Source organism: Euprymna scolopes, chromosome 22, assembly GCF_053919585.1.
Source record: "Euprymna scolopes isolate OS-2025 chromosome 22, ASM5391958v1, whole genome shotgun sequence".
In the NCBI taxonomy this organism is placed as follows: domain Eukaryota; kingdom Metazoa; phylum Mollusca; class Cephalopoda; order Sepiida; family Sepiolidae; genus Euprymna; species Euprymna scolopes.
In genome coordinates this window covers 38,118,167-38,145,972 of record NC_136503.1, presented here as the reverse complement: position 1 = coordinate 38,145,972, position 27,806 = coordinate 38,118,167, and the positions used below count along the sequence as shown (strand labels likewise).

Sequence of the window (27,806 nt, the reverse complement as noted above, 5' to 3'; positions counted from 1 at the left end):
AGAGTGTTTTGATCAACCTAGTCAATATTATTTTCGCCTCACTGATGAATTAGACAATCACTAGATTAACAAAGTAGAAAGTGGAATACCAAGGTTTGCAGTGATTTGACACTGATCAAGTACACAAAGGTTTGGCAACCTACGGCTCATGAGTTGGATCCGGCTTATGAAGACATTTTTACCAGCCTGCAAGCCTGATTACCAATTACTATTTTTAACAAAAAACCTATTGTGATTGTCCTCTGATCTACCCAACTGAATTTGAATATTATAACCGCAAAGACACAATCAAAACTCAATCACCTTCATTTCTGTATAAAATTTTTTTAAAATAAACATAAAACGAAAACAGAAAGTGAATTTGACCAACCAACCAGCAAGACATTAATGTGGACAGCTTCAAAGGGACAATATTGTCTCAGTTGGGTTTCTATTTCATTCCTTCATCAGCAACCCCTCATTGCTGACACCTGCCACCTACCCTATGTAAATTGCTAGAAATTTTCAAGCGAATATTGTTAATAACAAATCTCTGCTTAATCATACCTTTTACTTTTCAAATTTTTCTAATGATCTTTTTTATTTTAACAAAAAATATAAAGACAAAAATAATTTATACCATTCAAACACGGTAGCATTTGAATATATGGTTAAGTGGCAGTTTTAGTCATTTACAACTGCTTTAAAGATTCACTGCTCACTCACTTTTCAATCAAATTTCAAACAATTATTACAGTTTATATATCACCTTCTCAGCTACATTGTGAAAAATATTTTTCAATTTTCGTTCAGTAAAAACAAAAATTATGATGAATTTAGTCGTGTTCAAAATCGTAAAAATTCTTAAAGAGGTGAGCGGCATTTTTTATGACTGGTTTCCATAGCAACCACGTCGCTTCAGCAACTAGTGTTGCTACTAATTTACTGCTGTCGCAAAAAGAGAAGTAACAAGAGAAACAGAGAGAATGATAGCAGACGAGTGCTGTACATTGTTTTACATATGTGTATGTTACGTTTATGGAGGCAAAAAAATAAGACTGAATTCAAACAAAGAACAAGTGAATTTACTGGAAGCCTACAAAAATCATGGATTACAATAGAAAAATGCAAGCATGAAAAGTAATATGGTTAAGATTTAAACATGGAAAAGTAAAGGACAAGATATTAAGAATTGATTATATAATGTTAAATTCAATTTAAAAAAATTTCTTGATGCTACAATATTTTAAGCTATAAATTTATTATATATTCAAACAAGACCGATGATGAGGGGAGGTTCTGTCATGATTTCTCCATTGCTTATGACCTCACTCAGATTGTTCACAAACCCACCCGTGTGCCCGACAATGACGGCCAGTATGCGAGTCTACTAGACCTTTTTCTCACAACTTACCCTGAACTATGTTCAGTTTCTGTTCTGTCTCCTCTTGGATCTTTCAACCACTCTGTTGTATCAATTAAGATAAAAATGAAATATAGTAAGTCCCCAGACGTCTCCATTGTACAGTATATCGATACACTACGGCTGACTGGGATAGCTTCCATACATTTATATCGGATCTACCTCTGTGTTCCATGTTTAAAAAGGATGTGTCCTCTATAGTATCAGACCTGATGGAATGGTTAACTGCAGGTATAGACCGTTTCATAGCCTCAAAAAAGTTCCAGCAAAAACCTAACAGCCAGCCATGGTTCTCTTCAGAATGTGCTGCTGTTATTGTGCAAAGAAATCACTTTTTCCACTGCTTCCAATGTAATAGATGTAATGGAAACTAAAGCCACTTTCAGGACTGCCAGCAATCATTGTAAGAAAGTAATAAATAACGCAAGAGAGTTGTATGCTCAGTCCATCAAGTCCAAAGTAGCTGAGCAGCGGCTTGGTTCCCACCAGTTTCGGCAAATAGCAAACAGAATCCTGAACAGAAGCATGTGCTCTATCCCAACTATCATCAATGGACCTGAGGTAATCTCATCAGCATCAGACAAAATCAAACTATTTACCAAGAACTTTGCAGCTAATTCTACCCTTTGCGATCAATGCCGCCAACCCCCAATATTTCCTCCTGTATCAGAAAACATGCTATGTGATATACATATATCTGTATGTGATGTTGCCAAGCTAATAAAAAACCTTGATTCCAGTAAACCAACCAGCCCTGATGGTATTCCAATTATAGTACTAAAAAAAAATTCAACCAGAACTAGCGCCCATACTTACAAAACTGTTTAAATGTTCTCTTAAGGAGAATTGCTTTCCATCACCCTGAAAAATCTCATCAGTATGCTCTGTATTTAAGAATTCAGGTGATCGCTCATCCCCCTCTTAGTACAGGCCAATAAGTCTCCTGTGCGTCATGAGTAAGTTGCTGGAATCTGTGTTCGAGAAGTAATCAACCATCTCAGCAAAAATAACCTTCTTAGTGACACACAATATGGTTTCCGTTCTGCTAGATCTACAGCAGATGTGCTTATAGTTATATCTCATAGGATTAGTGAATCTCTTGACGGAGGCAACCTTTCTAGGGCAATTGCTCTTGACATATCTAAGGCCTTTGATAGGGTATGGCATGAAGGTTTACTTCACAAGATCTCTAGCTATGGTATAGCTGGAAACGTCTTCTCAATTATTAAATCATTTCTTTCTGATAGGTTCATAAGAGTAGTAGTTGATGAGCAAAAATCAGAAGCTCACAGTATTAATGCTGGAGTCCTTCAGGGACCCATCCTAGGCCCAACTCTTTTCCTGATCAACATTAATGATCTTCCAAATCACATCCTTACATCATTTGTAGACATTTATGCTGATGACACTACCATTTATGGTAGCACATATAAGTCAGTAAACGACCAAGTTCTCTCTGATTCTCTCTCCTCTGATCTTGAGCAAGTGGTACAATGGGAAAAGGAGTGGCTGGTTACTTTTAATGCATCTAAAACCAAGCTTCTCTCTTTACATCATCAACATTCTGATCCATATCTGGCATCAGTTGAAATGAATGGCTTTCGTCTTCAGGAGGCCTCAAGTTTTCACAAGCTTCTGGGCTTGACCTTTACTCCTGATCTTAAATGGAACAGATACATCAAATCTGTTGCCAAGGCCGCTGGAAAAATGGTGGGATCCTTCTATCGATCCAGTATATATCTCACTGCTGATGCGATTCTCTATTTATATAAGAGCCAGGTAGGTCTAAGGATGGAATACTGTTGCCACATCTGGGCAGGAGCTGCTAGAAAGGACTTGTCCTGCCTTGATAGAGTTCAAAATAGACTTCGTAGTCTCGTAGGAGATATCCTTTTCTCTTTACTGCAACCTCTATCTCACAGAAGAGATGTTGCGAGTTTGTCTCTGCTGTATGGTTGTTTTCATGGAAAGCGTTCGACTGAGCTTCAGTCTATGGTCTCCCCTCGCCAAACTTTCACAAGAAACACCCGTCTAGCTGAAAACACTGTCAATAATTTCCCCCACTTGTTATCTGTGTCTAAACCTAAACGTAGATTCCATGAGCAAAGCTTCTTTCTTAGAACTGCATGCCTGTGGAATTTTCTTCCGTTTTCCTGCTGACTACAATATAGTTGTCTTCAAGTCTAACCTAAACAAGTTCTTGAGGCGCCGTCCCACTTGTTAACAAATTTACCAAATTTCTATTACTAACGATTACTATATTGTCCAATGTCTACTGTACACTCTTTAACCCTTATCTTCGAGTGGCCTCTTGGCCTTGATAAGCGGTGATGCCTATGTAAAAAAAATTAAAAACATTTTTTTTACTAGAACATCTTGTCCTTTTCTTTTCCAATTTTAACAACTAGTCCTCTACTTTTCCATTTACTTTTCATTTAAATCTTAACCATATTACTTTTCATGGTCGCATTTTTCTATTGTAATATATATATTTTTTAACTCTTTATTTATTTAATCATCTATTTATATGTGTGTGTATATGTGGGTGTGTTTGTTGTATATATATATATATATATATTTATACTAGCAAAAGTACCCGTTGTTGACTGGGTTCAAAAACAGCCTACAGAAAATGGACTCTGATTTATTAAAGTATGATAGGTTATGAAAAGGAAGGGTTCTAAAAAGATAGCTTCGAATTTGGGGGTATCAAAACCAAAGCAAAATATGATGAAAGTAAAAATAAAATAGATAAACCCCATAATTTATTATACCATACCTGTTCACACTGAAACACTTATCACAATATTTTGTGGATCTATATTGAAAAACCTTGTTAAACTTTGTGACATATTTCCATTCTATGGAGGTCAGGCACGAAAGAACACCCCATAATTTTATTATAACATATTTCTTCAAACTGAAACATAATTATCAAAGTATACTTACGCAGATAGATATGAAAAGTCTTTATTAAAGTGTGTGCCTATTTCCATTCTATGGAGGCCAGGCGCAAACGCAGACCCAACAATTTTATTATACCATCCCTATTTAAGTTAAACATACTTATCAAAGTATTATTATGTACATCTATATCAAAAATACTTGTAAACGTTTTTTATTTATTTTTTATTTCCATACTTTGTGGACCAGGCACGTACGCAGACCCCACAATTTTAATGAATCATCATTATGCCAGATTAAACATATCCATTCCTGTGTCTTGATACATCTATCATTATATGTAATCAGTTTTCTATAATAGTCAACCATATATGAGCCTATTCGTGACCAGACACACACACACATGTTCAGCTTTATATTATAGATATATATGTGTGTGCAATTGTATGTATTCATAGATATGTATGTACGTATATACATGTGTATGTATTTAACTTATCTTTCTTTGCATTTCATTTGTTTCCTTTAATAACTCCTGCTGATAATTTATTTCTTAAGTAATAACTTGTACATTTCAGTTGATCCCTTTTTTGCTTTAAATTTGGTGCCTTTTCAACGTCATCTTGTCTGGGTCATTTTGACATTGGCTTTTCTATTCTAAAATTAACTTAATCACCATCCAATTTTTTTTTTCACTCATTTTTTTTAAATTAGCCAAGCCTTGACAGTCGTGTTGTAAATTACTCCCTTTTTTTTTTCTATGCACATCTTATCTTTCTTTTAATAATATTATTTGAACTCATTCCCTTTTCCTTGTACCCATTTGTGAATTATTCCATGGATTTCTGCCTTTTGGATTACTTTGGACCATCTTCCAATTACGCGATTCCCTTGGATTTTACTTGTGGAAATGGAAATTTAACCAACTTTTTTGGATTCTCGAATTTTGGATTTTACCGTTATTGGATATTTTTCCCATCACCTTTTTCATCACCCTATTCCCTCTGCTTCACTATTTATTATCAAGTAAGCTCTATGACTTACTTGTAGTTTCATTAAATACTTTTGCAAGCAAAATCTGATCCCGCATTTTGCTAAATCCTACCCTCTGCTGAGAAGAAAAGTATTTCTTTGAAACTCTGCGAATTAAGGACTATCCACTTATTTAGTGTTTCCTTTTTAAAATTAAATATGTTTTTAACTCTTTTTCAAAGTGTTTTTTAACATGTTTTATTAACTAGTTGTTCTTATATATATATATATATATATACACACACACACACACACACACTAAAGTATTTGAGCACTTTCCCATTTTTTTACCAAATATACCTCCTTATACATGCACACATATATCGTTAGTTATCATTCCAAAACCAGCTGTATTAAATTCACACACACTCACATACACATAGATGTCTAATTGTAACCTCTGTTCGTTCACAAATACCTAGGATTGTGAAGATAGACTACTTATAACTATATTCTGAAACTACATTACCAAGGTTACTTCAAGATTTGATTAAAAGGGGGTCACAAGGGCCACTGATAACATCTGAAACCCTGTGTACACATTCCTTTGAAATTTGGAACAAAGATTTTAGGCCATATTCTACATATACATATTGACTAGGATTTACTTTTAATGATATTGTCAGATTTGTGTTTGCGCTGGATATCCATAAACATCAAAAAGGCAACATCTTTATCTGAAAAATGATAAAAATTCTAAGGTTGAGGGCTGTGACAAAAAGTACATATTGGAGAGGGTCCTCATCCATTTTCAGATGTGGCTGCTAGTAAACTATAATCTCATACATTTCTCTACCTCTCCCAAACACGAGCTCGTTCTAATAATACTAAACAAGCAGTTACAAATAACCGCTGTGGGAGCATGTTGCCTTGTTGTAGACTGAAGTCAGGGATAACAATTTGCATAATTAAAATCATAATATTGTGTCAAATTTTAAATGTAATGAACATATCGATCGCCATTGAAGAATTATAGTGGTTTTTTTGGTACTGATCCAGAACTTGACCCAAGGTTGTATCAGCATTTTCAAGCAGTTTACAGTAAGCTGTCAGAAAAAGTCGACGGAATGAGCAAATCAGCACTCAGCAGACGACAAATTAAATTGATTTATTGCAACAAGAAAATTATTCATTTGTGCAGGAGCTGCCCGGCGTGACCTATCCAGCATTGATAGAGTTCAAAACAGGCTTTGTAACCTCGTAGGTGATGCCCTTTTCTTTTCCCTGTAACCACTTTCCCACAAAAGATATGTTGCAAGCCTGTCTCTGCTCTATCATTATTTTCATAGAAAGCACTCGATTGAGCTCCAATCAATGGTTCCCCCTCCCTTGCCAAACTTTCACAAAAAACACTCGACTAGTTACAACCACTATATCCAATTCCCTCACTCTCTATCTGTGCCTAAATCCAAACACAGATTCCATGAACAAAGCTTCTTCCCTAGCAACTGCCTACATATGGAATATTTTTATATTGGCCTGCTTCTCGGCTGATTACAATATGGTAGCCTTCAAGTCTAATGTAAACAAGTTCTTGTTTGACCATCTCCTAAAATAATCCAAATTCTACCCAATCTACTCTATTAACAATTACTAAACTACCACCTTACATTTATTAACCCTTATCCTTGAGTCGTCTTCAGGCCTTGATAAGTGATGACTAAAAAAAAAAAAAAAAAAAAAAAACCTCAGATGTGAAGAAAATATATTTGGATGGCAAGGCTACTGAGGTTATCCAGGTTTTGTCACTTGGGTGACACCATTGGAACACGGTGGCGCAGGTGCTTGTAAGAGTTAGGAATGGATGAAGCAAGTTATATCAACTTTTATTATTACTAACTCACTTTTGATCAAGAGAAGAGTCTATCAGGCATGTTCAATTATATATGAAAGTGAAACCTGGCCAGTGAGAGTTGAAGACATGCATTGCATGAAGAGAAATGATATGAGAAATGATACGATGAGTCCGACTTAGACAGACTTAGTTTTGATGATCTCAGAGGAGGATTAAATCTGTATATTATAGGGAGATGGTCACGTTGGAAGAATGGATGAGAGTTCTTAGGTTCGTAGATGTAGAACAGTTGAGATAGCAGGTTCAGTTCACAGGGGAAGATCAAGGAAAGTATGGGAGGAAGTAATGAGGATGGACTTAAGAGAAAGTAGGTTAAAAGATGCAATTCTGAATTTTTGAGATGAGATGTAAATGGTTGTGTTATGCTGATTAATCGGACTATCTTGGGTGTTATTAGCACGTTTCGTTCACTGCAACCTGCGACCTTCTTCGGGCGTTGAAAACATGCTTTTTTTTCTCTATTAAGGAAAAGAGGGTTGGCTCTGCATTAGAAGAATGCGGATTGTGGGTTTGAGGCTGGGTCTGTAGATCATAAAGAAGGTTCAATGTTCAAGGGTCACTAAGATATTTTTTAAAGGCTTTCCTATGACTCAATTTTTGGGGATATCTATACTATTTGTTAATATTAGTGAAAAAATGTTTTACGAAACAGAGGATCGATACCTATGCATATTTTTGTTTTAAAAAAAATAAAAAAAGAAACAATGCAAGAAGGGGGGAGGGGGCAACTCCAAGGAAAAAAGATTAGGTTAAAAGATGATAACCAGTTTATGTGCAAGAAGTGTAAAACAATGAAGACAGATAAGAATTCGGACGTGAATAAGGTATATCTGGATGATGAAGCTACTGAGATTGTTGCCTTGGTGACACTGTTGGAGCACAGGGTGGGGCAGGTGCTAGTGTGATTGCAAGAATTAAAAGTGAAAGTGAATAAGTTCAGAGAAATTCTGCCATTACTAACCAGCAGAGCATTTCCATTGTTGATCAAGGAAAGAGTATCACGTATGAATATGCAATGTAATGATGTATGAAGTAAAACCTAGCTAGTGAGGGTTGAGGATATGTGTGGCATGGAAAAAAATATAATGAATGTGCAATGGAAGTCTTAAAAACGGGCTTAAATCTAATGAGCTCAGAGGAAGATTAAATCTAGATGGTCTAAGGAAATGTATGCAGAACAGAGACTGTTGGTTTTGGATGAGAGTGCTTAGGTCAGTAGATGTAGAATGATTAAACTAGCAGGATTAGTTTTATTTTGCAGGGCTTTACATTGCGAGTGAAACAGTCGCATTTGTGAGTGATTTTTCAAAGTGGCGAGTAGAAATAATGAAATGCTCATCTTTTGGTGATTGTATTTCTTTCACTGACAATCTTCAAAAGCTCACTACTGAGTGAAAAATATCTTTTCATTTTTTTAAAATAAAATGAACAAAGTTAAATTATTAAAACAATAAAAGTTTAATAGAACAATATACACTTTTTTTTTTTTTTTTTTTACCAAGGCGTTTAAAAAAAACATCTGAAGAAATTAGAATGTTTATACCTTCAAGTATCAACATAAAATTTGTTGTATTTTAGAATTACACTTATCAAAAAAAAAAAAAAAAAAAAAAAAATATACAGAACAACATTTATGATATACATACTCGTCACAGAACGAAGATGTCATATTCTAAAAATCATGTGGCTTTGGCTAGTAACTTTTCTATTTGGCTAGTAAACGAAAATATTTAGTTGTCAAAGGTCAACTGAAGATAAATTTGTCCAGAGAGCCCTACTCTGAAAAATTCTTGAAATTTTTGCAGTAAAAACACACTTTAATCATATTAAGTTTAATTACTTTTGCTCAGTTAAAAAAATTAGACTTATTATACAGCATGGAACGATAAAATTGTCGCACCAGAAAAGACGACATGATTCCATTTCCATTTAATGAAAACCGGTTTTCTTTTTTTGTTGCAGACCATCTACTAGTTGGCCAGTTGTGTACAAATCCCAAAAGTGATAGGAGCCTTCTATCATGTGTGAAAGTGACACAATGTTCAACGAGCAAGATCAAAGGGGCGTCGCTGTGCAAATCATGCTCTCTACGGATCCAAGTTATGACAACAGGACCATTGCCAGCACCCTCAAAATGCAAATCCGAACAGTTCAACGATTGAGAGCACAGCTCAACACATCGGACAACTAATGGTTATGGTTTTTGGTGTAGTTTCCTGCTTGAAAATCAACACCAAAGTGTACCTGGATGTGCTGAAGAGTGTGGTGATCCCCTGGTGCAATCAGGTGGCCGCTTGCAAATCCTGGGTGTGACAGCAGGACTTGGTGCCAGTCCACAAGCCCAAAGAGACCCAGGCTTGACTTTTTCTGCTACGATTTTGTACCCTTCTCTCACTGGCACCTCCCTCCTCCCCCGATCTGAATTCGTTGGACTACTTTGATCATACATTGAGAACATCACCAACATGACCTCCCACAATACCAAAGCCAGCCTGATCACTGCCATTTACCAAGTAATCACTGAGTTCCTGCCGGCACTTGTAGAAAAGGCATGCTCCCAGGCTTGGACCAATATTGAGGTGGTGATTAAGGCTGAAGGCAGCTACATTGAATAGATGTCAGCTCTACTACATAATCAAGTTACTTGAACTGATTTTTTTTTTAATAAGTTTTAAAATAAAGCTGTAGTGTTGGTTTCTTTAGGGTGAGAATTTTATCGTTATACTCTGTATTTACAGATAGTAAAAAAAAAAAAATATATATATATATATATATATATATATATTGTCAACATACAGTACTGTTTCAGTGTATCAACTCATCAGTGCGGCTAGACATGCACTTTTCCCCACCATGACTGTACTAACATGCAAAAGTTTAAATGTAATGTGAACAAACATTTCCCTGCTCAACTCCCTTCAGTCCCCACTCAGAAAAGAAAAAAAAGAAAGGAAAAAAAGAAAAAGAAAAAAGAAAAAGAAAAAAAAGAAAAAAAAAGAAAAGAAAAGCAAAAAAGAAAAGAAAAGCAAAAAAGAAAAGAAAAGAAAAAAAGAAAAGAAAAGAGAATGCAGAAACGGATTAGTGATTTTTATTTGTTGATGTCATCTTCAGTCATTCAGGCTCTTATGTAGTCTCGGTGGCCAAGAATTCTGATCCTGACAAGCAGAAGGTTTCACTTTCTGTACATGTGCATGAAATCAAAAATCGTTTATTTTATGAAGTGACCTTATTTGTCTCAACCAGGAAAATGTAGTTTGAGAACTGTGTGTGTGTGTGTGTGTGTGTGTGTGTGTGTGTGTGTGTGTGTTTGTGTGTAGGCGTAAATACTTGTAACAATGGAAACTAATATCATTGAAAAAGATACTTATTTCCTAAGTATCTATGCTGCTCTCAACTATGGCAGATTTTAAAGGAAGGGCGACTATCTTGAAGATGTTAGCTCCCAAAAATAAGGTCATTTTTTTTCACAACTAGTTTTCTATTTTTTCGTACCAGTGACAAGTCAAATTAGTCCACTGTGCAAATTATTTTTACACGTTCCTTTGACAACAATTTCTTCGAAAGATAATCAAACTCTTCTACCTACAGACCGATTAACTCTACAATGCCCCCCTAAAAAAAAAAAAAATAAATAAATAAAACAGGAACAAAAAAAAAAAAACATTTGGGGGGGGGGGATGATTGCTATTCAGATTTAGAATTAGTGGAAAGTTTAAACGAGTTTTTTTAAGTTGTAGAAATCACAAAATAAACAAAGAGATCCACATAAATCAAAAGAATTTTTTTTTTTTAATACTAAATAAACTAAAAAATGGCTACCTCTTTGGGAGTTAACATCTTCAAGATGTTAAATTTTATATTCAATTTTTTAAATTTTAACAGATTTATTAAACAGCAAGTCCTGGATGAAGCAGGTCAAAGGAGCATACAAAATTTAACTCGCCACTGGTACAAAAAACATACAAAAATAGTGAAAAGAAAAAAAAGCAGAAGTCTTACAATAAAGACGAAACGTTGATGGACATTTAGCTAGCATTACAAGCGTACACTGTATTTTCGTGGACATCGACAATATTACATACCTAATGTGCTTCAACAAGTCATATCTTTTTTATTTGTGGGTCAACGTTTTTAAAAATTACATTGATGGAAAGAGAATAGAATAAGCATTCCAATGATGTAAATTTATTTTTCTTTTATATTTTTATGCTCCAAGTTAAAAAAAAAAAAAAAAAAAAAAAAAAAAAAAAACAGTAAAAAATGACGCCAGCAAAAACGGAAACTGTTTTTTCAATGTTTACATTTGAATACACATGCGTGGGGTCAAATTTGATTGGATATGGCTGAAATTTTACAAGCTATATAAGCATAGAAGTCCATCTCTACTGGACTTTGATTTATATTTTTACGACCACAGGAAGCAAAGTTACGACCGAACAAAGTTGACGAAGAATATTTCAAAATTGATAAGATAAAATAAAATACGCATCTAGTGTGCTTGAAAGCCAAATCACAACGTAATATTAGGAAAATAAACAAATATTTTATTTGTTTGAAATTTATAACATATATATTTCAGAGGTATACTCCATCTTCAGGGTGTTGTTTTGCTTGTTTCTTTTTTTTTCCTTTTCTTCTTCCTTGCCATGTTGTAACGGAGAAAGAAGTCTGTTTGTAAAGAGCCACGCGTCGTATCTAGCAGTTTTATTTTGAAATGTTTGAACTGTGCGTAGGCAACGCGAGAATAACATCAAGGATGAGAGTTCATATAGAAATGTTGTTTTAATCTGAATAAAATAAATATGCATCTAGTGCGTTTGAAAGCCAAATCACAATGTAATATTAGGAAAATAAACAAATATTTTACTTGTTTGGAATTTATCACAAATATATTACAAGAAATGGAAATACATAACAATTAAACAGCCCAGATGTAAGCGTGGCACAGAAAATAACACACGCTATCATATTAATATATAGATTAAACGCCAAATTCAGGCGAATATATTTTGACAATTTAGAGAGTTCGCACGAGTGAAAATCGTAAACATTGCATAGACGCTTAATTGACTGCCTTAATTATAATTCTGTAGACAGTGCCCATCCTTAAGTATTCTTAAAGAGGCTGAATAACTATAATTAAATAATAATTATTCTTTATACTTACAGACACTAATGTTTCATGCTAACGCAATCATCAGTGTAGGAAGGACATCAATTTTCTTTTCTTTAAGCTTAGCTATTAAAAAAAAAAAAATGCATAAATTTTAATCTGTAAGATGATTGGTCTGTAAATACGTGGAAATAGACAAGGGATCATAGTTAATACTACAATACATAACCCCTCACTCTCAATATCTTAATGAACGAAAGGAAAAGTTGAAAGGATACAAAGTAATCCCGATACGCCACAAATTAATAACTATACTTACTAAAAACCATCACACCTCTAATTAATATTAGGTTGGTACAAAAATAATGTTTTTTGGCATTCAACTTATATATGTAAAACAACATTTTTGCACTAACCTAATAACTATATTTACTAAAAATTGAAGAATAGGCTAGCATAAATAGTGATCACCACTTATCAAGGCCCGGAAGCCACTCAGGGATAAGGGTTATTGCAAGTACATTACGTTAGTGTGGAGATTTGATGAAGTGTTTACTTAAGGGGGCGGTTCATTAGGAATTTGTTAACATTAGACTTGAAGACATCCAAGTTGTAGTCCGGAGGGAAGCAGGCAGACGGAACAGAGTTCCACAGGCGTGCAGTTCTAAGAAAGAAGCTTTGTTCATGGAATCCGTGTTTTGATTTAGGCACAGATATAGAGTGGGGGAAATTAGTTAAATTGAAGAAGGAACCTCTCTCTCGTTACCCCTCAGCACCATTTCAAACACTACCATTTAATACTAAACTAAAACAATATGCCACCAACCGGATAAAGGTGAGTGCACTTTGCATAGTTGCTAAAGAAACACCCGAAAACGATTAACTAAAATAATCTATGTGGCTGGCATGCTTATAATGGGAATGTTGATATATACTTAAGAGAAGTTCAGATGTTGAATATTTTAAGTTGAAAAAAAAAAAAAAGAGAAGTATTATTTTCTATGTTCGTCAAATACACTGACAAAAGTTCCACTCCACCAAACTTATTCCAATTCCAAGAAATACTCACTTTTTATATTTCCAAACCCGACGGCATCTCAATTTGCATAAGACGTTTTTGTTTCATATTGGTCGGGTTTCAAGTTCAAGACTCTCTGTTTTAAGCAAATGAAACCTGCGCTAACCAGGTACACTACGATTTTCCCAACAGAAGTATTATAAGGTAGTAAACCAACCACATAATTGATCTCAAACGGTAACTAAGTACTCTAGAGGATTTATGAGAACAGAATGTTTTAACAAAATAGACACACATATACTATTATGTATTTGTTTACATGTTAATTGTCTGAAAAACCTACCTTTATAATGAAGCATATAAACTTATAAAATATATTTACATTATAGTATTGAGGAAAAGATAAACAACCCAAATGAAAAAATGACAATCATTAAAATTTAGTTTATACATAGATATTAAAACATGTAATTACTTCAGACACCACGTTAGAGTGGAAAATGTAACTCCCAGTATACCACCTTTATTTAAAAATCATATAAATAAGCCTGTATATTTGTTCGTTTACTGTTAATTTGACCATGTGGATGTATATTTTATTTTGAAATAAATAAACAAATAAATAAATAAAAACGAGAAACAAATGAATAAAAAAGTGAGAAATAAAATGAATAAATCAATAGAGCTTATCAATAAAATAGATGAATAAGGAATGTGCCACCAGAAAAGAAAAACCGGTCATAAAGACTTAAAATAGGGAAACAACAATGATGAGTGTATAATATTACTTCAGAGTAAAGCAAACACTTAGGCCAATAAACAACCGTCAAGTTAAAATGAAACCGATACCTCCCCCACTGTGACAGCTTGACCAGACGGGGATCGTACTTCACTCCTCTTCCTCCCACCCCTAATCCCTTTCTTCACCACACCTCTTTCCAAAACCGCTACTGTCCACATCCACAAACTATACACCCTCCCTTTCTTACAGAGTAACACACTTGAATATATTTTATATAAAATGAATGAACATTGATTTTTGTTTCAATAAAGTTTTCTTTCTTGGTCTCTTTGAATTGAGATTCCACTGAAACATGTATGTACATGTGTAACCAATAATGTTTGTATAATAAACAGACTACATATTTCAGTAGCATGGACAAATGTTAGATTTCTGCAGGTTTCAAAGATAAATCGGCTTTTGGACTTTGAGATGGACTTTATTTTTTAAATTCTTATCCCAAACAAGCACATTACCACTAGGACAAAATGGGTTACTATTAGGGATAATGCCTATGGGGACCTTATGTAGAGAGTTGAGCAGCAGGATGTCTGTTTTCATATTTAAATTTCTGCATGTTACTAGAGTCTGGAAACAATGTTTTTTAAAGTCATATATTTTCATATAATGATCATTTTCATTCATTTCAAAATTTTCTTTCATTCAAATTGTTCATTAAAGGTTTGTTAAAAGAAGTCATACATTTTCAAAAATGTTTGTATTTATTTTTATATAAATCCCCCCCCCCCACAAAAAAATGTTTGGGGGGTTGTTTTTACAATACACGTAGACAGAATACAAAAATGTGACCAAAAAACAAATGTATAATAAATAGATGTTATCAAAGGCAAGATAAATTACTCTTCTATCTATCTGGAAAAGTTTTTAGTGTTTTTACTTATTTTAAAACGTTTATTCTGTTTGAAAAACAAGTAGAATATAGCGTTACATGAAAACAAGAAAAAAATGGCCACAAATTGACTCTTACATCTTTGAAGTTTCTATAATGACTTAAAAAAATAATAACAAAAAATACTGATAGAAACCCACCCAATAAATGTTACTGTGACATCTATTGGGTAGGTTTCTGACATTTTGTTTTTAAGTTATTATCGAGACTTCAAAGCTGTAAGAATCAAACTGCAACCAATTTTTTTGTTTTCACATTCCACTATACACTACTTGTTTTTTTTAACAGAATTAACATTTTAAAATAAGTAAAAACACTAAAAATTTACCTAGCTTGGTAGAAGATTAACTTATCTTGCTTTTGATAACATTTATTTGTTATATATTTGTTTTTTGACAACCTTTTCTGTCTATTGTAAAAGAACCCCATATCTGTTGCAATTTATTTTGAAATACTAATCTATATATATATAAAAGGCAAAAGTGGCGCACGCATTTTTGAATGTCCAAGAAAGGCTTTTTTCGGGGGGGGGGGTCTCGAGAGGGTTACTATTCTGGAGAACTTTTTATATACTCCCTAGATTATAATATCTACGATTTGCGAATGGACGTCGTCTCTACATTTATTTTGATTGACTTTTATAAAATTCCCTCTATTCCATCCTTTCACATGCTTGTTTGTGGAATTCTTCAAAACTGAAAACAAAAAAATTAAAAAGGTATAAAAAAAAATTTCAAATGTAAAGTGGCAAAAGTAATAAGATTATCCAGAATCTCATGTAAAAGTCGGAACTTGATATCTCTAACTGATTGAAAACTAGTCGTCTGATAAGAAAAGTAATAGCGTTTTATTTTTAGTTACATATTTCAGTAAATTTGGAGTCTGATTTGACTTTCTCCAGTCGTAGCTAGAACTGCTTACATTACAACTACACCAGCAAATCTATGAATACCTGTTCCTAAAATCTCAAAAAAAAAAAAAAAAAAAATCTCAAAACACAAATTATTTTAAGAAAAATAGGTTATTAATTAAATTGGATTTAATTCTCAGTTTAAATTAACATTTTTTTAATCTAAGTATTAATTTACTTGTCCGTCCATCCAGACTCTTAAAAAAAGAAAAACAAAAACAAACAAAAAAAAAAAATCATCACATACAATAACTAATGAGAAACGAATTATCTCCCTTTATAGTCACTCTTATAGTTAAAAATTATTAAAACTATTTCCTCTCCAAAAATTTTTATTACCATTTTTACTTACTTGCATGCCATGTTGAAATAAGTACAAATTCTAATGCATTTCAGGTGAAACCATTATTACCTACTTAAGTGTCATGTCAAAATAAGTAAATCAAATGGTGCTTTTGTTGACTAGTAGTTTTTTTAACCTACGCATTTCAAGTAAAAACATTATTACCTACTTAAATGGCATGTTGAAATTGGTACAAAGCAGTTTTCTGTAAATACGGAAAACTAGATCTATTCCTTACATACATGTGTAATCCAAGATGTTCTGAAATAGTAAATAACTTGAACCATCAGAACTTACACAAAATCAACCTGACTTAATATCATGTGTATCATACATATCTAGCTGAACTTTTTGAAAGATTAAAGACAAACTGTACTGGGAATTTCATTTGCATATGTTTATGTTATTGAATTTCTCAAAAAAAAAAATTTAAAAAAAAAAAAAAAAAAAAAAAAAAAAAGAAAAAAGGCTGCCACATGATCATAATACTGCGAGATCAGGATAAGATCAGAGAACAGTTCAACAAATAGATGCCAGCAGAGATACCAGGACCTGAAGATCTAGAGCTTTGTGATTTAGTTAAGTCTTTAATGGTACATGGTCCAACCTCATTGTAATTCTTAATGATGTGTGTTTTAAAAATTTTCAATTACCATGGATTCTGCTAGCATAGATTAATATTGTCTTAATAACTATCACTTATTGAAAAAATTGTTAGCTAAATCAATTAACAGAAACAAACTTAACTTTAATGTCAACTTATGAAAAATAATATTCCACTGACCGATGTCAGATATGTCAATTTGAGCAGTTATTACTATAGACAACAAAAAAAAAGTTAACAAATATACAACAACTAAATGTTACCAAAGGCAAAATTGGTTACTCTTCTACCAGGATAAGTTTTTTTGCATTTTAACTTATTTTCAAAGTGTTTATTTAGTTTGAAACACAAGTAGTATTGAGCACTTTAGTCAAAACAACAAGATGGCTGACAAAGTTTTCATTTTTGTAGTCACAATAATCGTTAAAAACTCGAAAATAAAACAAAATACTGATAGAAATTTACCTAATAGATGTCACTCTGACATTTATTGGATGGATACCTAATCAATTTTTCATTTCCATGTAAAGAAATGTAAAAAATTCGCATGAAAAATACAAAAACAAGGAGAAATAATTCAGAGTTAAAGTTTTACATAACTTATTGATAAAAGCAAAACAAACACTAAAGCAACACAACAGAAAACAATTAAAAAAATAAGGTTACACGTATATTAAACTAGCCGAGTGTCAGTGTGGTCCAGTGGTCCACTAAAGTCGTGTGATCTGCTGACATTCCAGAATAAAGTACAATGTCACGGTCAGGCAATAATCGACTATTATGAGGATAGTTATATTCTGTTTCAATTCTCAAAGAAATTGCCGAGGGATTTATAAAACTGGTCCAAAAGTAACTGTATTTTCTTTTCCGAAGGATAAAGCATTTTTTTTTTTTTTTTTTTTTTTTTTTTTACATTTGGACACGTAATTAAAAGTGAGTTTTTTTTTTTTTGTTTTTTTCAGGAAAAATACTGTAGTGAAGTTTTATTTTTGAAAAGTGTATTTAATTAATTTTAAAAATGCATGGATTTTTAAATAATCCTAGTAATATTCGTTTATCGCCTAATAGTGACCATTGTACTTTATTCTGCGACATCAGCAGGTTATGTGACTTTAGTGGAACAGCCTTCTATTTATGTAGACCATGCTAATGCTCGCCTACGTTAATATACGTGTTTACCCAAAAGTAAACTATCCATGGAATAGATAAAAGAAACTCACTATCTGGTACTACTAGGCGTTTGGACCAGGACCAAAGTGTAGTATCGATTCTGTCTTCCAAAGGGCTTTCATGTTTAGGATTATTTTTGATCCTTCTCTGTCGGAGTGTCACTTTGCAATTAAGTATATTTTTAAAACAACTTTTTTTTTTATTATTGTGAAGTTAAAAGTTAGGCGAAACATTTAACAGATCACGTTTTAAGCTTTGCACTTAGGGGGGAAAAAAATGAGGAGGTAATAAGTCTATATAAACCACTTGAACCCCCCCCCCCTTTTTACCGGAATAAAAAAAAGTTATCTATACCATGAAACAAGTGTCAAAAGAAAAGAAAGAAAAAAAGAAAAACGAAAAAAAGAAAATAGAAAAAAAGAAAATAGAAAAAAATTGGAAAAATAAAATAAAAAGACAAGTTACAAGGATGATTATATATATATATATGTATACATACACACTAGCAGATGTATCCAGCATTGGCCGGTATTAAACGTTACATTAAATTCCTACTAAAAAAAAAAAAAAAGAAAGAAAAAAAAGAGACATGTGCATGCGAGTATTATGTTTTTTTTTAAACCGTTCATTTCTTGTAAGTAAAAAAAAAGTACTCCAAACCTACCTATTCTTAACATAAAGAAGCTATCATGTGAACGATTCGCGCATGAAACAGCTGAAAACAAATAAAAATCTGATGATCCTCAAGTACCAATTTTTCAATTTTGACCCCTTAGCCATTTTTTTCTGGATGAAAATCAATTAAAAAGTTTTCCACATGTCTGAATACCCTATATACCAAATTTCAAATCTGTAGATCAAAAATTTATCGTATATAAGTTGAGAGTTGTCCTCACACACACACACTCTAACAGGCCGCCCAGTGTTGCCTGGTCATAAAATATGCATAAATATTATATTTTGATTCATGCAGATTTCTTATAGAGCCAATTTTCTGTTGATTATTATCCAATATATAGTAAGGATTTCAAAAGTTATAACAAAAAAAATGACTTAGGTACCATCTGCTAGAACTAAAATCAGAACATTAAGTGACTTTGAGCTAGTAATGCTTAATTTTGTGCATGTGCAAAAGAAACAGCAGACATATTGTTTTATTGGACTTACACCCTACCAAGGTCAACTGTTTTGTTTTCAATTTTGACCCTTTAACAGCAATTTTTGCCGGCTAAAAACCAAATCAAAAGTATACAAGGGTCCAAATACCCTATATATCAAATTTCAACTCTGTAGACAAAATATTGAGAGAGAAGTTTGGTAGAGACTTTTCGAACACACACACACACATACACCTATTATATAAAAGGCAAAATGCGTGTTAGTGTGTGTGTGTGTAGATTTGCCAAAGACTTTTGACATACGCAACAAACACTGACAAAATTGATTTTGTTAGAAAGATCGATCTCTCGGACGACAAATATCCCAAAATTGGCCAAAAAGATTATTTCTGTGCCGGTCATCTCGGCCGTTTTTTGCAAGGATAGGTCAGTTTTTGTGTCAACATTTTTGCAAATCATTCACGCCTAGCGATCTCAACATGTTTAGAAGATGATATTTTGAAGACCTGTGACGTCATAAGTCGTCGTTGATGAGACGGCTAACGCATTTGCTTTTTTCACCTCCTTTTCCTCTTTTACATTACAGGTTCGAGCCTGGCTACTGCGGCTAATTTTTTTTTTTTTTTTTTTTTTTGCTTGCATGGGTACTCGCTATTTTGATTGAAACAAAAGTTGTTTGGATTTTTTTGGGGGGGGGGGGTTCAATAATATACAACTAGTGGTGGGACGATTAATCGGAATCGTTAATCGTAAGAATCGTGTATTTTGGGAGGTATCGGAATCGCATCGTTAAAAAATACCTTAATTTTCCGATTCCTTCCTTACGATTCTTTTAGTCTGATGTTGAAAAAAAGAAAAAAAATTTCCTGATATTTCTAACCGCAAGAGAGAAATGTAGCATGTTACAAAAAGAAACCAAAGAAATTCATTATTAACAGGGAAATGCTTAGTGCCCCCTCCCTTACAAGGTTCATTCATTCAGTTCTATTGTAATCAAAACTACAAAAGAGTTAATTTGAAAAGAAGTATGCAGGGCTCTACATTGCGAGTAAAAATTTAAAAAAAACGCTTATCTTTTTGGCGACTGTTTTTTTTTTTTACTGACAAATCTAATAGTGAATGAAAATGCTTTTTCAACTTATATTTTCTTAAAATAAAACGAGCAGAGTCAAATTATTTAAACAGTGAAAGGTTTAATAGAACAATATACTTTTTTTCTTTTTTTAAAAGAAGGCTTTTGAAAGAAATATCTCTAAAATGAAATTGATCACGTTGTATTATTTCGCAAAATTTTGACAGTAGTCGGCTTCCTTTGAAGTTTCAAAAAGAATATCATTGGAATAACATTAGAACTACACATGCTAAGTAGTGGTTTGCTGTTAAGGTCTTCAGAAAATGAAAAAAACAAAACAATTATTTTGCTATCTCTTAAATACAGCTTTATATGTAATTTAAGCTACTACTGGGTAAGTCAATTTTCAAATATTTTTTTTTTTTTTAAATTTACATTCTATTAAAATATTCAGCTCATGAATCAATTAGATATATTTTTTGGAACTTCTTTGCAGATCCCCCCCCCCCCAAATAAAATAAAATATTGATTTTAATTTAGATTAGATAACATTTTTGGTATTATTTTACTTTAGGGCTCGTCTCACGTTCGTATAGAAAAATATATTTTTAAAGTAGATTTAGGTGTACTGAAAACGCCACACCATTCTCGGGTAACTCTTTATAAAATACCTATTTCGAATTTTCTTTTTATCCCGAAAAAATAAAAAAACTTATTCTAAAAAAGACATGGAGCCTATGTTTTTTGTACCCCCCCACCATGAACTTTATAAACAAACAAAAACACGTGTTAGATGCTTCCTTCCATATTTTAAAAACTATTTGCCGTCCCCAATTTTGAATGCAATATTTGTTTATAACACACCCGAAATTATATGAAAATTAAGATTTTAAAAGGCAAGTCCTGTATTATCGACATTTACAAAAAAACAAAAAAAAAAAAAAAAAAAAAAAAAAACAATTGCCTTTCCAAAATTATCCGCAATTTTTAAAAATTAATTTCCATCTAATTTTAAATTGTCCGCGAAAGATTACTACGCTTATGTCACTTTAATACGAGTGTGGGTGCACATATGGCACACGAATAGCCTTAGTGTTCACTCGAGCATACCTTAACGAAAGCTGTAAAATGGCCGAAAATAGTCTGAGGGTTCAGGGGCTCATACCCGCTAGGGGGGGGGGCGGTCAGCCCCGAGTGACAGCCATAGAGGGGTGAACTCCCCCCCCCCAAATTTTTTTTTTCAGCCAAGCTTAGGTGCGAAAATAGTCGGAAATAGAATGTATTTATTATATATTATGGAATTTTTAAGTTTTAATTTAAAATCTTTTTTTAGAATATTATAAACTCTTAAAAAAATTAGTCATTGCAAAATCTTTTGCCGATTTTTATTGAAATCATTTGATGACATTTCATTTTTTTAACTGTGGAAAATATATATATATATATATATATATATATATATATATATATATATATATATCCGGGGTCACCTAGCCAGCATTGGCCAGCCAATGGTAACAAAGTATGTCTGTAGGAGCAATAAATATAAAGCCATAAATCCCAAACTACAGATAGAAATTATTTCTGCTAATTGGTATCTTTCATATCATTTGACAATTTAGTTTTCACGTTTCTCAGCTACTGACAAGACACACAAAAGACAGTGTAAATTTTCCAAGATAAAAATGTAAGTGTATACTTTTAAACTACTTTAAAGACAGTCAAAATGTGTTTCATGAATTGAAAATTAATTTAATTTTAACTAGCCTGTGCTTGTAATGAATATGCTAATTATGAAATAACTAAGAAATTGTTTTTGTGGTTTCAACTATATTCTAGTTCTAATAAATTTTTAATTTTCAAATATAAAAATATATTTATTGAATAAATAAGATAGTTTCTTATAATAATTGCACAATACCTTCACGTTTCTTTTGAATGATCTTTGAGAATAATAATGCCAAAAAAATGGGTGAAACATTTTTTATTTAACATTTCTATTAGTTCAATTAATTTTCTTTCAATAATTCATTTCACTCAACAAACTTCACCATTTTTTGTTTTGTTTTGTTATCTTTTTCTGTAATTTTGGTAATTATTTTTGCTCAATTTTATCTAGTATTTCATTTGTTTTTTATAGTGGTATCATTTTTATATGTGTTCCTTTGATATACCCTATTTCAAAATTAGTTTGGCTAAACTTATTCTTCACGTTAGAAACAACATGTAAAAGCAATGAAAAACAGGTGTTAACTACTCTTTGTGAATTATGGTGGTCTGAAGAACTGCCATCACAAATACAACTATCAATAGCCAAACAGAAAATCGTTTTTGAAATTCCTTTAATTGTAACTTTTCGCTATACCTACCTTTTGGTATAAAACACAAACACTTTCGATTAATGGTATTTCTCAAATATGGTCATTAACTTTAGAAGGGTTATTTTGTATCTACAGCGCCATGTCACGTGGTATATTGTTTTTTTCATTACGCACGTTCATTTATAAATTATTAAATTAAATATTTATCTTTTTTTATATTTAATTAGTATATATTTTTATTTTATTTAATTCATTAAATCTGTTAATTATGACAACCAAAATAATGAATCGTGTTAATTTATTCTCTAATTTTCTTGTTTTTGTTCTGTTATATAAATTCTATTTTATTTGTTTTTGCTCTGAAGGATAAATTCTATTTTCTTTGGGTTTTTTTTCTGTATTCCAATTAAGTAAAATAAATTTTCTCTAAAATAAATTTTGCTAATTTTTCCGTTTAGTTTACTATATAATAATTTTATTTAAACCAAAACACTACGGTGTAGACATAAAATATCTCTTCCAAAGTTAGGGAACATATTTGGGAACTACCCAACCATAAGTATAAAACTACCTGGTATATTTCAAAACTAATTCCCTAGGAATCGGACTTGGTATCGGAATCGTTAATCAATATTTTCCTGGAATCGGAATCGTATAAAAATTAGGAATCGTCCCAACACTATATACAACCTCTCTCCAACTGGCAGTTCCAGTTACTCCTGCTAGTATATATATATATATATATATATATATATATATATATATATATTTCTGTTTGTTGGAATACTTTCATCTTAAATTCTATGCAATTATGCATAATGTAGAAACTGCATAAATATAATTTAGCTTAATAGTGAAATAAAACCAATTATCTAATAAACCATAAAAAATAAATAATTAATGTAAATACTCGGTTTTTAAAGGAATATGCAAAATAGTTAACCTCCATGTAGCCGCTCGTATATTCATGACTGAGTATTTGAAGTTTGTTTTAATAATTTTTAAATAGAAAAAAAAAAGGCTTTTAATATCAATGTTAGAGTGAGAAAAAGCTCAACTTTATATATCTCTATCTCTTTTCTAATATATAAAAAGAACTTTGTCTGTCTGTGAGCTCAAATGGACTTGAAAACAGCTGGAACGATTTTTATGAAATTTCACAAATGTACTTTATGTGTCTGGCAGTGTTCTTAGATAGGTTTTGTATCGAAATGTCTTTGATAAGTATCAATAATCGAAATAATCTAATGAAAAAAGAAACAGGTGATTTTGACCAAAGTTAATACCTTACACAGCTAACAGCACAAGTGCATTTGAGAAGTTTTATTACCACACAAGCCGAAAGGCCCAATATATAAAATCAACAGTAAGTTGTTTGATATAACAGAGGCATGTTCGAAATGAATGTTTTGTTTAAAGCACAATTGCACCAAGATACTTGACTTTTTCATTTTAAACTTTAATTCAAGCCAATATGAATAAAAAATAATTTCATAAAATCAACAGTAGGTTCTCTACAGTGCAATGCAGACGACAATGTATTGTGGACTAAGTCACTGTGGTGAGTATGTGAAGTTTCCTCCTGATGTACCATGACGGGTCCCCACCTAGAGCAGACAATCTATTGGTTTGATTGAAAAATGGGCGATTTCACTGATTTCCATGACAATAAAAATATGGGAGTGTAAAACATTTGTTAGTCATCATTCAATTCCAAGCAATGTTGGTTTCTCTGCTAGTGTGTGTATAGCAGCAGCTGTATAGCGCAATGGTTAGAAGCTCCGACTGTCGTTTGGGCGATCGGGTTTTGATCCTGGCTTGGGGTAGTTGCTTGTCTAGCCACACTGATGAGCTATGAAACAGCGAAACAGTACTTTATGTGGATGACTATAATGCTCTCTATCTTTGGTTGAGCATTTGGGAAGTGATATACAAATTACCATTAGCATATGAAGCGATGCTCTTTGTGCAAACAAATTGAGCTTAGGTATTTGAACAATGTCACAACATTGTTAATTCACTGCTCGCATAGCAGCAGCCGTATAGTGCAATGGTTAGAAGCTCCGACTCTCGTTTGGCCGATCAGGTTTCGATCCTGGCTTGAGGTAGTTGTTTGTCTAGCCGCACTGACGAGCTGTGAAATAGCGAAACAGTACTGTATGTGGATGACATATATATATAAGCCACATTAGGAATTTTAAAATTAATTTTAATATCAAATTACTTTATATAAACGGGTTGTTGTTTTTGTAAGTAACTAATAAGATGTTTCAGAAGCTTGCACAGCAAATTAAACATACAAAGGTTTTGTTTTTATACTTTGTCAGGCGTGACCTTACAAGTTGAAAACGTCAAATAGTTTTGAAAGACTGACCAGTTTCTTTTATCTTTTAGAGGCAGGACTTTCAGAAATGAAATATAAGTGAAAACTAAATTTTAATCGGTACTTGTGCATTAGAATGGGATATCTAAAAAATCCCCCTCCCCAAAATACTATTATGCAATTGCGTATCATGTCGAAAGTGGTAAAAATTACAAAATCACAAAAAAATGGCAAAGTAAAAAATCTGCTAGAACGAATTAAAAATAAATCTTTATTATCAGTTAGTCATTTTCTAATATCGAAGTAGCAAAAGTTAAGTGAAAACAAAGGAGATAAATCAGTTCGTGATGCAGAATTGGGGTTATATTTACGATTACTGTTTCCACTTAATTTCCGGTTATTTCTTCATTTTTAATTGATATTTTTATTTGGTATCTTTTGTTCATTGAATTGTTAGTGTAATAGAATCCCTATCCTGGGCAACATCTATCCACCTTGCTATTCAAGGTTGGCAGTCGCGCATAATCCAGATGATAAAATAAATTCTTGTTGAAGATTCTGGAAAGAATAAATCTTCAGTAATAAATGGAAAGTGACACTTTAGATAAAATAAGCTAAAATAGTTGATATCAAAGAAATAGTCACTCACAACCACCTGTTTATATTGAAAGAAGAATTTTAAAAAAAAGAAAAAAAAAGAAAAAAAAAAGAAAAAAGGTTGTTATCATTTCAGCAAAAGAATCACTAAGCATGCTGTCAAGACTCCACAGGAAGTTTTGATATAAGAAATAAATTGGATGACATGGGAGAGGGGCTGTAGGAATTGGTTTGAAAGAAAACCATAAGAGCTTTCAGAAGAATAGAGAGAGAGAGAGAAAAAGATAAGCGTGTCAGAAGAAAGAGAGAAGAGAAGAGGAAAAGAAAGAGAAGAAAGGAGAACAGAATAATCTTGAAGAAATGGGAGGAGAATTAGTGATTTTAATAAAAGCTATTTATTTTTAGCAGATAGAGAGATTCACTTGCTGGACTCAAAGAGAGTGCACGCAAGTTCTGGGCTGGCAACCCAAAAGGCTGGATCCCTCCTCAAAAGAGCAAAGTAGAAATAAAGACATCTCCCCTCATGACCGACCGAGTCAACAGACAACCACAACCCGTTTGTTACTTTGTGATAGAAATCAAATTAAGCTGAAATCCTGTATAGGAAACAGTTTGTTGTTCTTAAACCTGAGAGAGAAACCAGAGTTTAACTTTTCTTTGCATGACTGTATCTGACTATTTTATGCAATGACTAGCATGGGTACCCGGCGTTACTCGGGTGTCAAGAGGTGGTATAGAAAGGCTATTGAGCACCCCCCCACCAAAAAAAGAAATAAATAAATAACTGAATTGTTTCAATAGCAGTGAGTACCTAATGAGGGCAAAAAAAATTAGCCGCAGTAGCCAGGCTTGAACCTGAAAAAGGAGGTAAAAAAAAAAAAAAAAAAAAAAAAAAAGCACAAGTTGAACAAATTGGGCTACGAAACTCGTCCACCATACTCTCCAGACCTCTCACCTACAAGACTACCACTTTTTCAAGCATCTCGACAACTTCTTGCGTGAGAAATGCTTCCAAAAACTTAAACAATATCAAAAACAACTTCAGCGCCGCCAGCACACAAAATTTTTACATTATTGGCATAAATACACTTATTTTGCGTTGGCAAAAGTGTGTTGAAATGTTATGAGCAAAGTAGAAATTGAAATGATAGTGTAAAAAAGATACTCCATGATGAAATGAATGAGGATACAAGAACGGTTATAAAATCCAAAACAATAAATGCTGGTACATTCCAGAAAGAATTTTTTTTTTTTTTTAAAGAATATTTCAGACAATTCATTCTGGAATATACCAGTATTCATTGCTTTGAATTTTACAACTGTTCTTGTATCCTCATTCATTCAACTATGGAGGATACTTTTTACCCTATCATTTCAATTTTAATTTTTGTGCTAATAAGCAAAAACTTATCATCGACATCTATTTTGCTAATAACTTTGATGAGGTGAACCATTCATTGAAAATCTATGGATCAAGGAAAAAATTAAAAAAATTATTTGTACTCATTTGTCAAGCAATAAATTTTATTGTAATTCTACATAATTGAATTCATAATTCATATATATATATATATATATATATATATATATATATATATATATATATATACACACACACATACACATATACATACACACACAAATTATATAAAAACTTTGTTACATATTTCAGAGATGTACCATGGTTTCATTGCAATGGATATGCTTTTTAAAAATTCAAATCAAATCCACTGCAATGAAACCATGGTAGGTCTCTGAAATATGTAACAGATTTTATATAAATAATTTGTATTTTAGTTCTCAATTTACGTGATTTTGGAAAGATAACATTCTGTTTTAAAACTTCATATTGTGGAATATTGTAATTTTATTACATTTGAATCTTTTTAAAATTAATTATTTCTTAGAATTCTGCTTTTTTGTTGTAATACAAACTAATTATGTTATTTGTTATTGAGTAAAAAAAAAAAATGTTGATTTTTTTTTTTTAATTTAATATTGATTTGATGTCCATTTTTTAGTTACAACTTCAAGGTAAGTGAAATATGGGTTTTATATATATATATATATATATATATTTAGTTTTTGTAACATGACATATGGGAGAGTAGAACACCAAAAAAAAAAAAAAAAAAAAAAAAAAAAAAATACTTTTAAAATATAATTTAGAAATGATTATATCAAAAATTTCATGAAAATCTAACCATTAACTGATTTTTGCTAGATTTTTTAAACATGGGTATGTTTATGCTTTCAAAATTATCACTACATACTCTGTAGATCGAGAAAGAGGCACTGGGCATAATTTTTGCTATGATTAAGTTCTACATATA

At 32.2% G+C, this 27,806-nt stretch overlaps 1 protein-coding gene across 4 annotated transcripts in view; it reads right to left on the bottom strand.

The window, feature by feature from the left end:
• LOC145243982 (interleukin-1 receptor-associated kinase 4-like) overlaps nt 1–27,806 on the bottom strand; it is a 101,275-nt gene that overhangs the window by 61,294 nt on the left and 12,175 nt on the right. The window contains exons 1-2 of one of the 4 annotated variants that reach the window (XM_080107124.1): nt 18,093–18,300; nt 12,361–12,432 (exon numbers count right to left, since the gene is read on the bottom strand). The exons of 1 other annotated variant lie outside the window; for it this stretch is intronic. The gene's annotated coding sequence lies outside the window, so the exon portion shown is untranslated. Of the gene's footprint in view, nt 1–12,360; nt 12,433–18,092; nt 18,301–27,806 lie in introns of those variants that run through there. 2 more of the 4 variants (XM_080107122.1, XM_080107125.1) reach the window with 2 other exon arrangements.